Source organism: Haemorhous mexicanus, chromosome 17 (assembly GCF_027477595.1).
Source record: "Haemorhous mexicanus isolate bHaeMex1 chromosome 17, bHaeMex1.pri, whole genome shotgun sequence".
Taxonomy (NCBI): Eukaryota; Metazoa; Chordata; class Aves; order Passeriformes; family Fringillidae; genus Haemorhous; species Haemorhous mexicanus.
In genome coordinates this window covers 8,023,325-8,038,787 of record NC_082357.1, presented here as the reverse complement: position 1 = coordinate 8,038,787, position 15,463 = coordinate 8,023,325, and the positions used below count along the sequence as shown (strand labels likewise).

Sequence of the window (15,463 nt, the reverse complement as noted above, 5' to 3'; positions counted from 1 at the left end):
CCATGCTCATATTTGCTCAGTCTTCCAGAAGTTCCTGGGAATGCAGACAGCATCATTTTTATTGCTGCAACAAATAACAGTGAATTTTCATTGTCCCAAGGTTCTGCCTACAACTGCTGCAGGCAGACAGGTGTGTGTTCCACAGGCAGCCATCCTAAAGCTCCCAGCTCTTCCCAGCTGCTGTCAGCCCAGCCAGTGATTTCCAAAAGGTATTAGAATATTCAAAGCCACTTCCAAGCAGATTAGGCATAGGCAGTAAATCATATGAGATTAATTTGGCAAAACATTTTTATCCTTTCATGTGCAGCTGTTCAAACGTCTGTAGCAAAAGGGATTGTTTCATTCAGCTCTAATATTTGGATTTACCTTTGCAACACAGAGGTGTGGAAGGAATGAAGAGAGATCAAGAAACTCAAGTTTTACCCAGTATGCAAAACAGTGGGTTTGTTCTAAATCTCTAAAGCACACACACATACCCACATTATAGGCATCCTCCCTGAAAAAGCAGTGGGAAACTCCAGGATAAGAACAGATCGATGAACACAAGGTTAACAGCAAGAAGCAATTTAAAAAAAAAAAAAAAAAAAGTGGGTTTTTTTAATTGTAAAACCTAAACAGTAAAAAATGAAAAGGCATATGATAAGCAGGAATGGACTCCACCTGCCACATAAACACCAAACACCAAATTGCAAGCACACAAAACCTGGATTCTTAGTTATTTGCTCACCTGAGTTCAACTGAAGTAAATTCAATTCAGATTCAAATTCCAATTTTTGAGAGACTATTTTTTTCTTAATTGAACTAGAGTTTCACTCTTCTAGCTGCTTTTAAAATTTAAATATAATCTGTGGACATGGGATGCCAGCTCTGCAGCTGGACTGACCTGCACTTGTGTGCTCTGATACAATACAAGCCAATAAATATCTTCTCAGACATCAACAGGAAGAGAATTTTTGCTCATTGATCAGCCTGCCCACTGCACCCCACATAAAATGGACATGAATCTCTGATAACACATCTCATGACAGATTAACCAAATTAAATTAACTCTGCTCTGACAACGAGCTTTGATTAGGCTCCCTGCTGGTCCCCAGCATTTACAGGTGCTGGCAAAAGGTGCTTCCTGCCAAGCTTCTGAATGGTGAAAATACTTGCACAAACCACAACCTAACCTTCATGAGAGTTTGCAAGGGTAATTCCTGCCCTTCTCACCTTTAATGTGAAAGGAGTAATGAGGAACACTAAGGCAACACAAGAGCAGATATCATTTTAATTGGAAAGAACAAAATGTGCTTTCAGGTTGCACAGTGCCAGGCAATACTTTCAGGTTAGCCACCTCAGTTCTCCCCAAACTTCCTGTCTCCATGCATTAAGCAGTCTCTGTTTGAAGAGTGTCATATATTCCATAGTTTATTTCAGGATACTCAGATACTTATATTAGAGCAGACTGACTACACTCCTGAAGAACCCAGCTGTTTCATGGTAACAAATGAAATCATCACCCTAAAGGCCATTAACACTTCAGCAAGAGCTCTTTCCATTGGCATCAAACATACTTTGGGTCAGGCCCAACAGGGGGATAGTAATTACCAAGATTTCATGAAAATAAAATCATTTCTTACCCTACCATCTCCCTCCAAATTCTCGTCCTTCTACTCCCTGCTGTCCTGCAGCTATCAGCATTGAAATGTGGTAGCAAACTCTTCCTCCTAGACAGAGCCAAACCCATAAAACAAGTACTTAAATGGAAAACAAAGCTGCGTTATGATAACTTTTTAGCAGCAAGGTACCATATTTCAAGTGCAAAAGTGTGTACAAAGGTTAGAAAGCTGCTGGCTTTTCTCTACAGAAAATATAAGACCATTTGCTGAGGTACTTTTTAAGGCAGAGAAACCAATACTTTTGAGCTTCTGGTTCACTTCCTCAAATATAATTACCCAGCCTTGTGAGCACAAACAAGATTTGTGCCAGTGAGCAGAAGAGCTCTTGAAGCCTCTCTGATTCAGGAGCCAAAGACTAACAGGGTTAATGAACTTTGAGTCCAGCCAACATAAAGTACAGCAGAAAACCAACCTATCTTGTGATGTTCCTGTCCAAACAAATCAATATTGTCCTTGTCACAATCTACATCAGCCCAAGGCCTCTTGTTTGGCTCTCCTGGGAAAGGCTGAGCAGGGGAGCCCAGCAGGTTTGGGCTCACCTGGCTGCCTGGGCAGGGAGAGCCTGCACACAAGTTCTGTGCTCAGTCTTTGTGAGCCTGGCTATTGAATTTATTCAAGGAAAAGGAGCTGCTTCCACTTTGTTTCCATGACAACAACCCTGAGAATTTTGTCTTCATATAAGTGAGTTATTGCTTTTTGTGCTTCCATAGCCTAGGCAGAAAAATTAACATAATATGGTCTCAAGGAAGACAATCAAATCTTCCTATCCTCCTAACACTCCTACAGACAGCAAGTTCTTAGATTTCATTACTAGAGGTATAAATGGGTTGAAAAACAATCTTCATTGTTTATTATGGAGAGATTTAATTTCAACCAAAAACTTCAATTAAAGATTCTTTTGCTGACCATGTGTGTGTACACATTGACAGAAGGGAATAGCCTGGTGTATTATTGCCTATTGCCTATCTATAGTCTTTTGAAAGCAGCTTTGGTATGCTTATCCATAACTTTTGGTCCCTGTCCCTCTCCATAAATGATTTCAACTTGTATTTATTGGTGATGCAGTCAAAATATTTTCAGTGCTACAAAACAAGTAAATTTTTCCAGAACACAATAATCAAAATCTATACAAGACAGACATTTAAAATATAAAACCACCACTTGTATATATCTTTGAATTACTCAGGCTAAATCTGTAGTGTATGCACCAAAACCCCACAGAATAAGTAAAAGGCTACAGGTTTCATTTCCATTGAACCAGCAGTGAAACTGCTCTCCTGTGAAAACAGGATTTGAGAGATCCTCATCACAAAAGGAGGACACTTCAGAAGAGTCTTGAACTGAACAGCTTGGTGACTGACATGGTTGAGAAAATATTTCAGGATATCTGTGAGAAATTCTAAGCAGTCCCACCAGAGAGAAGTCAAATGCATTCACTTTGTTTCACATCATTCAGTCCACAGTTAAATACTTTAGAGATGTGAATTGAACACAGGAAACAGCTTTTCAGGGGGGGAAATAAAAGGGCATTCTCTTTCCATCTCATTCAGGCTTGTCTCCTGAGTTACAAGAACCACCAGATCCCCACATCAGAGTGCTCCTAGCAAAGGACATAGATCATGAATAGAAGTAGCACTACAGGAATTTCACAGCACAGCTGGGACACTTTTCTCAAAAACAAGTGACAAGGTGAGACAGATCTCATTGTGTGCTATAAATTGTTGCAATTCCACTGCCTTCGCTGGAAGGCTTATTACACCAGCTGAAAATTTGGATCCAGACATTTTTATGGTTGTGGCTATCCTGGAGTTGACTCACAAGGAGCAGCTCTGATGGATCCTGGGCTCCTTTCAGCACTTGGGTTCACAAGCATGGCATTTATACTGGTATCAGGCATGTAAGTGAGCATGCTAAATCACAGAAAAAGAAATGCTTTAAGGCCAGCTGAGCAGGGGAATCCAACTCTGGAAACAGTAAGGACACAGAGATTTTTCTTCAATGAGAAAAGAGGGGAGGGGAGGAAAAAAAGCAAAGCACCCCTTGACTAAAATATGGTCAAAACATTGAAGAACCTGGAGAAGACAAAGGGAGGGAAGCTCCATCAGGTGCAGTGCTGGCAGTCACTGCCCTGTAAAGCACACAGCTGCTTGCACAGCTGGGCTGGCAGCCAGGAGCTGCCTTGGGGCTAACCCCAAACCTGGCTGACCCACGAGGCTATCAGGGTTATCAGAGTAAGGACACCAGCTCTGAGGAACCACCAAGTCTGACCCTGATTCCTACAAGGGAGGGGCATAAGGGTCACTGAGGCAGCTGAGCCAGTCAGACCCACTTTATAAAAAGTTACACTTTCAAACCCAATGGCTGAATATTCCTGGTTAGCATGGGGGGGGGAAAGATTGTTTCCATTAAACCCTCAACATGTAGTTCAGCCCAATCTGAAATCTTCAAACCCTGATAAATTCTGAATTATACCAGTAAATTTAAAATGCAGTGTGTTCTTAAAAGGAATAGGGGAATAGCAGGAATTGGCTGGTAATTTACATAGGAATAATAAATGCAAAAGTCAAACCAGATTTTCATTAGGAATCATTCTAGTCAGAAATGCAAGTGAACAAAGCCATGCAAACTATCACTCTGAAGAGCAAGAGCTGATGTCTGTGGGGATATAAAAGACTAGGAAACCATGAAGTGGCAGGAACAGATGGGGTTTTTTGAACTGAACTTCATTTAGTTCTAATCTCTCTAATTCCCATTATTATTTTTAGGCAGAAGAAGGTTTCATTTTCCAAACATAATTGCCTTGCTATTTTCTGTGGTATTGCAAGTCTCACATTGTATCCTTCATATATTATTTTTGCTCCTACATGATTTTCTTTTTTATATAATTTACCAAGGCTGATTCTTCTTTCTAATCTCTCTTCAATCTCCTATTTCATTGCTAAAATGCTGCCTTGAGATGACTGATGACATGTTTGACATTTACATTTTATTGGAAAGAATATAGATTGCATCTTTCTTATCTGTTCTTAAAATATTTCCTCCATTCTCTCACAACACATTTTTGGGGACAATAGTTGCATCCCCATAAATTTTCTCCAATTCATTACATACTTCTTTGAATACTGACTTTTCAAAGTTTAATATTTGTGTGCCATTACTCTTTGTACATATTGTATCCTCATGAATATTTCAAATCCAATAGCAGTATGATCACTCAACCTTATAAAAGCTCACCAGCATCTTATTTATCACACAAGTCCTGCTTCAGTTCCTGGGATTATGTCCAAAATATCCTCCGAGATTGTTTTCTCTTATAATTTGGATAAGCAAGTGAAAAACCCTTACACTAACACATGTATCATTTCCCAAGCATTAAGCAATTATTATTCCAGTCAAACTTGAAGCAATTGAAATCCTCTGTGATCAGTGCACCATCCCTTTAATGAGTCCCCACAAGTATTTCTTCATTTTCCTGCTTAGGATCATACCTTTAACCACTCCTGGAATCTATTTTAACTCCAGCAACTCAAGTTTTTTCTTACCAACTGAAGTCCAAACATGATACACCCCCTATATGTTCTTCCATTTTTCTGTGTACCCCAGCTGTAAAATTCTACAACATTGCATTGACTGGTATTCCTTAAAAACTTCTCAGACCCCTGATTTACTCAGGATTTTACTTCCAGCAACTCTCAAATAAGAGTGAAGGTTTAGAGGATTCTCTTTTTATTGAAGAAAGTGATTTACGGTCCCACTCTGAATTTTTTTTAAAGCATCAAAGAGCAACAGCTCTTCCTGCAGCTGTTACAGAGCAGGCTGAGGTGGGTGCTGTTTGCCCCAGTGATTTCACTCACTGGGTGACCTGTGGAGCATGAGCTGCTTGGTCAGGCCACAGAACTGTCCCTGCCACAGTCCTGGGTGCTGTGGATGCTGGCAGAAGCCAAGGCTGCTGTATCCTTCAACTCTCTCCTCCCCTCCAGCAGCTGCTGGGGCTCCTGCCACAGCTGCTGGGGCTCTGCAGAGGACCCAGCTGCCCCACACATGTTGTGAAAGGAACCCAAACCCCACCCTGCAGGCTGAGAGCCCCACCACAGCCATGGAGCTTCTGCAGGAGCAGACTTGCTGCAGAAGATCAAGCAGTACATGAGTCATTTCCAAACGATGTCATTATTGTATCCATCTGCCAAAATCTATGTCTGCTCACCAGAGAGTGCTGGCAAGAACAGATGAAGAACTGGCCAATTAATGAACTCTGCACACATCTGTTGGAAAAATACTGAATATTTTACCACCTGCATAGCAGAGAAGCAGCTCCAGTGAGGAGCCAACTTCAGCCATGTGAGCAGCAGCTCCCAAGAGACAAATCAATGGATGGGTGCAAAGCCCCTCTTGGCTTGAAAATATTTTTCACAAATTTATTTCTTACAAAACTCAGTCTTCTGGTAAGATCCACAAGCTGCCATAGGTTTAAGTGTAATTGTAGAATAATAGATAAAAAAACAATTTCCCAGACTAAGTAACAGGTGCCCAGGTCTATACTTGCTTCAAAAAGCTGCTCTGAAGCCAAGAGAGACAAAAAGCAATACAGAATTTCCAAATATGTTACTTTTCTATGCCTGCCTGAAAAAACCAGCTCAATGGACTATGACAGAACAGAGTTCTCACCTTCCAGATGAACAAGGCCATGAAAAGTCTGAAACTTCCCATGGCACAGTGTGGCATGCAGGAAGCTAATGAAACAAGGCAAGAAACCTTTTCTCCTTACACACTTTCTTTCAGATAAAGAAAATGCTTTACCCTGCACAGACACACAGTAAAACCTCCAAAACAACTGTGATCCTAGTTAAAAAAAGTCAGCTGCCAAATAGTACAGAGGGCAAATAAAAACTCTTTGGTTAGAGAATTCCACAGCTTCCAATAGCTTTATTTAGAATTCTAATCCCTCTAGGCTTCTCTAATTAAAATCAGATGAATTTCCAAGTGATGCCAACATCCCCAACAGCTCATATTCCCTGGGATCTCCATCATTTCCCTGATCTGCCAGTCACCTCTTGGTACCAATCACAAAAACTCTTCATCAAGATTCATCTCTCCAGGTTCACCTTCAAAAATTAAGGTCATTTACTCTCAAAGCTCTTGGCTGCTATCCTATATTATCCAAAGTTCCTCTTCCACAAAATTTCTCTGCTCTGGGATTGAAGAAAATAGGAACAGGGAGTAATAGGGGACTACATGCAAGTTTTTCATTTTTACACCACAGCCTTTTCAAACCCAGGGCAAGTCCTTTCCTGCAGCACCTGGACAGGCTCAAATACACAGAATGCACAAGGAAACAGTCACCCAGATGTCCACTTCCACACAAACTTCTCTTTTAAGACTCCCAGCAGATTTAACTGCTTTTCATTCGGTTTCTTCTCTTAAACACAAGGGAACCCCAGACTGCCTGATACACTTTTGTTTCTCCTTAAGGAGGCAGTTCCATTTCAGCAGCAGGAAAATCTTCACTGCACATTGTTTGTGAGCTCTTTTCTGATCCTCCAGCATGAAAGTCACTACATGGTAAGCTATTAATAATAACAATGGGGTGGCTATTTTAATTGTGTTTAAGTATCCGTCACTTACACTGCTCTTAAAAAACCATGTCTCAATCATTTCAGTTATCAAGGCAAGATAAAAATCAAAATTATATTTGGGAAAATCCAAACCTAGGTACAACAGTCTCACAGACACAAGATGGTATTTTCTAGGCTTCAAAGAAAAAGCAAAGGCCATCCCAGCTCTAGGAATTCACATTTAACTGAATCTCAGGGTGGAGCAGCCACCCTGCAGCCTCTGAAGAGCAGCACAAGAGCACCCAGCCTGCAGTCCCTGTACCACACCGTGTCCTACCAGGTAAAACTGATGGTGGTGCAGCAGAGGCAGTACCACAGTGATGCCCTCTAATATAACTTTAAAATAACATCAAAGTGTTATTAATAGGATTTCAGTGATTGGGGTCTTGAGCTTGCTCCACAGAAGTTAATTTCTCCATAAGAAAACAAGTAGCATTAAAAAAAAAAGGCAGCAAGACTGCAAAAAGGTATTTGTGGCTTGCACCCAGCTAAAACCAACAACATTCACCTTCTGCAGACTACTCAGATAAACAATTACCTTGCTCATCCATTCCAGTTCAGGTGTCTTTTCTGTGTGTGTTTGGTCTGAAGGCTCCATGAAGAATGTTATTGATCCTTTTAATGGGTAAGGACCTCACTAAGTGATGAACTGTCCACCCACTTTCCCTAATTAAGAAAAATCCAATTACCACACACAAGTGTAGACTGTGAGACTGTAAATATCACCCATCAGTCTCCAGGAGCTGCTACAACTGGCAATGTGTTCCCAAACCATCTGCACAGCAAAGGACTCATTACAAATGCAAAATGACTTGACAGCTTCTGAACTGGATTTCAGGACAGCAACTTGACTGAAAAGCATCAGCCCTTGGAAACGGTTACAAAGCACCTCCAAATTACCCACATTCTCATCAGGAGAGTGATGTGCTCAGAGAGGGTTTCCAGAGCCTGAAACAGAGTTCTCTAAGTTCTGTGGAACAGCCATACATATTGATCTTCTCCCCACAATCCCCAAGAGAAGATGAAGTGAGAAAAGCTCCTGCAGAGGTGGAAATGCAGAACAGCTCTGCAGAACACACAGAACCCATGGAACTGCCAGAGGGGACCAGGGCAAACAAGGGCTCATCCTGGAGGTGATGTGATGCCACACCTTGGAAACCAGGCCTCCAAAATGACACTTACAGGGGCAGAAGCCATGGGAAGGAACAGATGTGCAACATAAAATCAAGATTTGGGGGAAAAGGCAGGGATTGCCAGTGCAATGAGAAATATACAAAAAATCTTGAAATGAAAAAACATGCAGTGGAAGAAAAGATCCTCTTGAATAATTAAAGCAAGCCCTCCACTCCTCGCTACAATGCAAATCAAACTCAGGGCTCAGAGCAGAACAGGGTTTTATTTCCTCCCTTACTTCCATTCCTGAAGTTTTAGAACATTGCAATATGGTGGTAAAATTATTCTGCATTGATCAAAAGAATCTGTGGAAGGAGGACTACAGAAATTTAGATTGTCCTCCCCAGGATACAGTGAATATGTGTTGCCATGCCTGTCATAGATTACTCTAAGAAAAATAAGAAAATCATTCAAGTCTGCTTTATTAAATAGGCAGACTTAAAACTTCTTTTTAATTTTTTCTTTAAGCAATTAAAACAGCATCAAGGAGGAAAATTACAATAAAAGGTAAAACATCCAGTAAGGCAGACAGAGACAGTAATAGCAAGACTGACAAGCAAATTTATAAATGTGAAAGATGATACCAAAGAGACAATAGGAGTCTTAAGTAGTCAAAAAGATTCTGAAGACTGGATAGTAATAGAAAAAAGGGGTAAGTGGCCATATTAAAAAAAAAAAAAAAAAAAAAAAAGGAAGAAAATGAGAAAATAACTGTAAATGCCAGGGCTAAAAGCAAAGGGTAGGAAAAAGGATACATCACAAGGGAATTACAGGTAGAGTTGGGATATGGCCTAGAGAACTGCATTATATTTGTACCAAAGTTGGAAACCAGAGTGCCAGGAGGGAGATCAGGCCTTAGGGAGGGAGAGCTCCACCAGACAGGGGCAGTGTAAGGTTGTTCCTCTAAACAAGGCTACCACAACTGCTGTTACAGTCAAACTGTGTGCATTCATACAGAGCAGGGAAGGTCTGGGCAAAGGAATGCAAAATAGAAATAAAAGTCATTACCTTGTTCTGGCCAGCTGAAGTAATCAATGAAAGTTAGAGAAGAAACCTATAAACTTCCATACAAATTTTACATTATAACCCTTTTTTGAACATGAATAAGTGCCACAATTTATACCCCAAACACTGTTTTCCAGTGGTGTGTGAACACACCATAGGGGTGGGTCAGATCTTGTGGAAACTCGTGGTACCCAGAGAGAGGATCCTGTTGACACACACCTGTGACCACTGTGTGACCTCCTAAAAACATTCACATCATGCCAAATACAAACATGTTCTGCCTGGTGTTCATCTCCTAGACCAGGAATTAGGTGTGCTCTACACACCATGGGATTTGTATAGTAAGACACCCAGCAAGGGAAAACACAAAGTTAAGGAGAGGCAAGAGAAAGATGCTTCAAACACCAAATTTCGTGTCTTGATTTATTGATTTATGTAGTGAACAAAAAGTCATTCATCAATACTCTCTACATACCCTTTGTCTGCATAATTCAGTACTAGCAAATATTACCAATCAAGGTGATTTAAATTAATCTATATCTTGCAATGTTGATGGCAGATGCCATGCTTGTCTTACAAGGGTTGGCTTCATTTCCTTTGAAATTTGAACACAATTCACTTCCTTTGAATACTACAAGTGCATTTCATTGGAGGGATAAATTTTAACCAACTGAAAAAATACCTATTTAAAAACTACTTGCCCTCTGATGCCTTAGGTTTGTTTTCATATTTTTTGGATGCTGCACTGCCTTGGTGTGTAGCTCTGAGCTTCATGCTAGGTGTCAGTAAGTTCTCTTCCCAGGGCAGGTAGACGAAAAAAACCCCTTCCAGCTTGATACCAAGGACAACCATTACAGGTTTTGCAGGCCCAAAAGGGGAAAACAACAGAGAACTGAAGAGAGCAACAAGGAGGCTGGAACTGAATAACCTGAAGCTGCAACTGGACAATTAACTCCAATATGCAAATGGAGCAGAACTTATAAAAGTGAGAGACCTTGTGACTGGTCATGCATTTTGTGACCATTTTGGGTTTACCTTGGGTGTAGCCCTGGCTGGGCTCTTGTGCTGCCCAAGGTGGATCCATTGAGGCCTCCTAATTAATCTCTGCTTTATTCTTTAGCTCTGTCCAGCCTCTGTCCCAGGTCAGCCTCTCAAGGCATCGCCTGCACGCAGCACTCAGCCCCCCTACACCTCACCAGGACAGGGGTGGGTGAGGGCCACAGACACAAAAGTCTGGGAGGGTGCAGGCAGTGGATCAGCCCCTGTGTGCTCCATCCCCAAACCCCTGCACTCCTCAGGGCACACAGGATAACAAATACAATCAGCTTGACCTGCCTGGGAGTGCCTGCCAGGGATGAGCTCGGGAGCGTGGCTGGAGGTCAGCGAGACAGGACTGGGAATTGATGGCTCCACCAGGCAGCCTGGAGCAGAATTTATTTCCTCTGCTGGCAAGCACTAACTGTTCCTTCTGCTGAAGAAAATAGTCAGTAATGGAAATCCTGCCACCACCTTAATTATAACATCTCCAGCTCGGTGCCAGATTAATGAGTAGCTGTGGAATAACATTTTTAAAGTTTGACTAATGGTGATGTAGGTAATGGCTGAAGCATGAAGGCATCTGCACCCAGAAATGCTCTAGGCTTGGACAAAACTGTCCTATTACACCTGAAAATATGACCAAAAAAACAAAATTATGACTTGAGAATTGGGAAACTGATTTAAGGCATTTTATTTCCTTATGATGATCAGATATGGGAAACCACCAACACTTAAAAGAGAATATTTGACTTGAAAAATGCTAAATACCACATCTTTCTAAGAAAATGCAAATGGACAATTTAGGGCACCAATAACCGTGCATTAATGTTCTCTATTTCTGTGCAGACAGTGAAATAGGGAGGAAGCTTCTGACACAACATTACAATTCTAGTTCACTTTTTTTTCAGCAGCACCAGCTTCCACCAAAAAATGAAAACTGAACAGGAAAAAAAGACTTCTGCATAAAATGAAGATACACACTCATCTCTGAAATAAAAACCAGAGAAAAATGACATTATAAGCTTTCCTCTGTTCAAGGGACAAGTCCAGCAAAACTAAGGAAGATTAAATGCTCCAAATACATCTGTGGTCAAGAACCAGGAAAGGAAATAAACAAATACTTCCAGCTCATCTCTATGCATCATAAAACAAATTAAATTAGGTTTTTGTTCACTGTGTTGTGCAAAAAAGTAATTTCATCAAGAGTCAGTGTGATAAAGTCAGGCTGCTTCTCAATCCCTGCACAAACAACTTTTTCCTCAAAGGTTATCTTCCAAGGACATTTTAAATACAAATATATGTACATGAAGTTTATGCCTTTCATACCTAGCTTGTTTACTTCAAGTGTGTGCTGGGATACTAAACCTACCAATATTGTTGATATTGTTCTAGTTTATACATTTTATTAAAACTAAAGCTGCAGGAATTCTCACTGGCATAAGGGAAAGTGCAGTTTTTATGACTACCCACTGGCAGGATTAAAAGACATCCTGAAAAACAACCAATAAAGCTACAAATAGGAATTTTGTATATTAGCCCACAGTTTCATAAATATAATAGAAGAGTGGATATTAAGCTGATATTTACATTTCTCAATAAAGCCAGAATGGCAGAAGTAGAGGTACTCTGACAGTGCCTAAAAAACTTAGGCACTTAAAAAATTACAAGTTTTGCCAGTGACAGACTCCTTATAAACTCATTCCACATTCACATAATGAAGATGTAAAGTTTTCTTTTCTCCAGAGAATACAATTTTCAAATGTTTGCTTTATTCTCTAGGTAGATATATTTCATATTTATAAAGTCCACACCTTACCCTGACAAGCTTTAAGTGCTTTTTTAGGTGTAGTAAGGAGGTTAAATAGTTGCCACATTTTCAAAAAAAATGCAACAGTAGATGCAGAAATACAAGAGCAATTTTCCAGATGAAAGCTATGCTGCAAGAAATGAGTTGGCATACATAGATATAGAGATATATAGAGACATATATATATATATATATATATATATATATGACTATAGACAAGTAAGATTGATAGATCTATATTAAGCTTTTGCATTTTGACAGTAGGATAGAAATATGCCAGATGATTTAGAGATCACAGCAAAAATGTATTTGCAAGAGAAGCTTGCAATAAAAACTTCTCTCCAAGAAAAAAATCCTACCAAGCAAGGATGTCTGGGAAAATTTTCAATTACAAAGTTGAGGAGGGGGAAAAAATTTAAAAGCATGGAAATGATTACTGACCTCAGCACAGGCAATTAATTAACAGAAAGCAAGTTTTCCACCTAATTCAAGCTTCCCTTTCAAAAGGATATATAGTCCTTTGGCAAATATTTTTTACCCAAAGTTGTTGCTGTGTTAACAATAGCTGTTCTCAAATCTGCTGAATGTTACCTCTGTATTTTACATGGCAGCTGTTTGGAACAATGCAGCTGGAAAGCCATGGCATGCACAGGGAAGAGAAGAGCTGCTGGAGTCTCACCTGAGCCTGGAATAGAGGCCAGCACTGCCCAAGGGTTCATGTCCAGGAGGAGATTTTCTGTTCAGGTATCAGCTGGAGGCCTGTGCACCAGCCCATGGGCTCAAGGGCACTCAGCTTTCTGCAGAAACAGATTGGGGTTACCCTGCTGTCTCACAGCAAACAGCCCTGGACTGCTCCTCACATTGGCAATAAAAAGTTTCCTGGGAACAGATGAGCTGGTCTGACACCTCTGGCCAGCAGTGCCCCCTCCTGATCTGTCACCTTGCAAAGCTGGGCCCAGGTGCACACACCCCCACTGGAGAACTCCTCCAGAACTACTCAATTGTTCTCATAGTTTGTTTCAATTATTAAACTGTTCTTCTCTCCACCCATGAGTTTTACTTCTTCCACACCCAGTTCTCCTCCCTAGTAGGTGACAGGAAGGACAGGAGGAGTGAGTGGCTGCATGGTATCTTTCATCTGGGGTTAATCCACAACAAGATTGATTCCTGAAAATTTTTAAGAGGTGCATTTTTGTATTTTTTTTCTGGGTGGATGGATGGCACAGACTTAGCCAAACAGAACAAAGAGCTAATAAATATATAAGATTACATTATGCAATTACAACAAACACTCCTAACTATAATATTGAAATTATCAATGGGATACCATGGAAGTGTTTGAAAACACAGCATGTTTACCCCAATGAGACAAAAATGGACCAACACATATTTGTGCCAGCTAGAGACAGAGCTGCCTTTGGTTCAGCTTGAGTGAATCAGCCCAGCTCAAGCTGTCTTCCACCTTGTGCACACCCTGGCTGCAGCTCCCTCCTGTTGGGCACCGGGAGTGAATTCAAAGCTGCTCCCACTTCCAGAGAACTTCTAACATATTTCAGGTTCCCATTTCCAAGGTCTGCACACACCTTACACTTCTGCTTTCCCCTTCTACATCCTATTATGGTGCAAACATATCTCTTCCCTCAAACCCAAGTGTATTGGGAGAGGTTTAACTTCCATGAAAAAACTCCAAATACAGTATCACACAAACTGCATGTATGGATTTGATCACCACTAATGACTGGTCTTGCTACAAAACAGACAAAACAGTAAGTTAAAAACTGCTCAACAAATAACAAAAACAACAAATATCCTCACAAAATTCATCACTAAAAGGTGAGAATTTCCAAGCACAGGCAGCAGTCACAGTGTGTCTCAGGGAAATGTGAGATACCTTTTTCCTCCCATGCACACGAAGTGAGAGCACTGCCTCCACTGCCAAAGCATTTTGGAGACAGCTGAAGCTGGTGAATCCTTGAGTAACTCCCAGCCTGAGTGAAACTGGGTGTCACAGGCTCTGACCTTCAGCAGTGTCTCTAATTAAGAAAGCCTGATACTGGGAAGTGGAAAGAATTGTTTTGTTTGCAAGAAAAAGACAATTCTGTCTGTCTCTCCTGAAAGAGTATTTCTGCACATCTCTACATCTGGCAGAATAAGCTGAACAAAGAGCAGTGTTTGTAAGATAATTGAAATTTGGTTACAAGCAGAGGCAGACAAAGGTTAAAGACATAATTTTAACAATATGTTGTACTTTACATACAAACCCAGGTGTAACACCCTGTCATCTGCTCACAGCAATCTCTGTCTCCTCCCAGACTGAGCAAACAACCAAACCCTGTAAATGGATTGCTGCTAAAGCACAGGAGAGAGCTACAGCAATAGAGTATTTCCATCAGTTAATCACACATTTGCTCTGTGGTGACCCACTTTCAAATCACCTTGGGATATGCAGGAAATTATTTTAGTTACAGACTGCTAACAAATGAAAAAAGAAAGGTTAAATGAAAATTTGAGCCCTTTTTTTGCTTGTGCAAAATAGTCATTACCCAGATGAAGAGACAAATAAAATTATCAAGCACCACGTTCACTTATAACTAATGGAAAAGGTCTAAAGTTGGAAGCTTTAGTGTTAATTCCCCTTAAAACTTGAGGGTGATGACTTTTAAATGTTGCAGAATTCCTATGCCTGTATTGAGCCAAGGCTGGAATTCACCAGATGATGGGAGAGGTGTCCAGGTTTTCCCAGCTAAGCACAGGTGAGACCCAGAAGGCATCATCACAGATTTCAAAGAATTATTTCAACAGTCCCAGTACTTAAATTTGTAACCACTGTAAGAAGCCCAGCAATCAGGTGCCAAGACTGGGAACTGCTCCTTGCAATCTCTTTTCTTCCCTCTCTTCTCCCTTGCCTCACAGTATCACAATAAACAGAGAGAAGGTGCTCTTCACCTGAATTAAGAATAACTTATTGAACATCAGAGACAGAACAGGATACAGGTTTAGAGAAAATACAAAACTTCCTAAAGGTACAGGCTAGGCTGAGGCAAAAATCAGTAACCCTGTGAACAAAACGTTCAATTAACATTAAAAACAATGCACGTGTTAAGAGCTTGAGCTAAATTAATCACGTCTTCCATTTCAAATCTGTATTTGCATATGTAAACAGTGCA

General features: G+C 40.6%; 2 long non-coding RNA genes across 13 annotated transcripts in view; one reads left to right on the top strand and one right to left on the bottom strand.

The window, feature by feature from the left end:
- Positions 1-1,614, bottom strand: part of LOC132335222 (uncharacterized) — a 170,841-nt gene extending 169,227 nt beyond the window's left edge. For all 9 annotated transcript variants that reach the window (XR_009488622.1, XR_009488617.1, XR_009488623.1 and 6 more), the window contains exon 1: positions 728-1,614. This is a non-coding gene — a long non-coding RNA (uncharacterized LOC132335222). The remainder of the gene's footprint in view (positions 1-727) is intronic.
- Positions 1,615-2,120: 506 nt separating this feature from the next.
- On the top strand, positions 2,121-13,342 carry LOC132335221 (uncharacterized). Of its 4 annotated transcripts, none has more exons than XR_009488614.1 (5): positions 2,121-2,342; positions 3,212-3,350; positions 4,427-4,495; positions 5,317-7,220; positions 12,908-13,342. It is a non-coding gene; the product is annotated as an uncharacterized LOC132335221 (long non-coding RNA). The 4 variants fall into 4 exon arrangements; XR_009488612.1 differs by lacking the exon at positions 12,908-13,342 and adding an exon at positions 11,398-11,662; XR_009488613.1 differs by lacking the exon at positions 12,908-13,342 and adding an exon at positions 11,398-11,662 and having other exon boundaries at positions 2,126-2,342; positions 5,317-5,482.
- Positions 13,343-15,463: the final 2,121 nt, after the last annotated feature.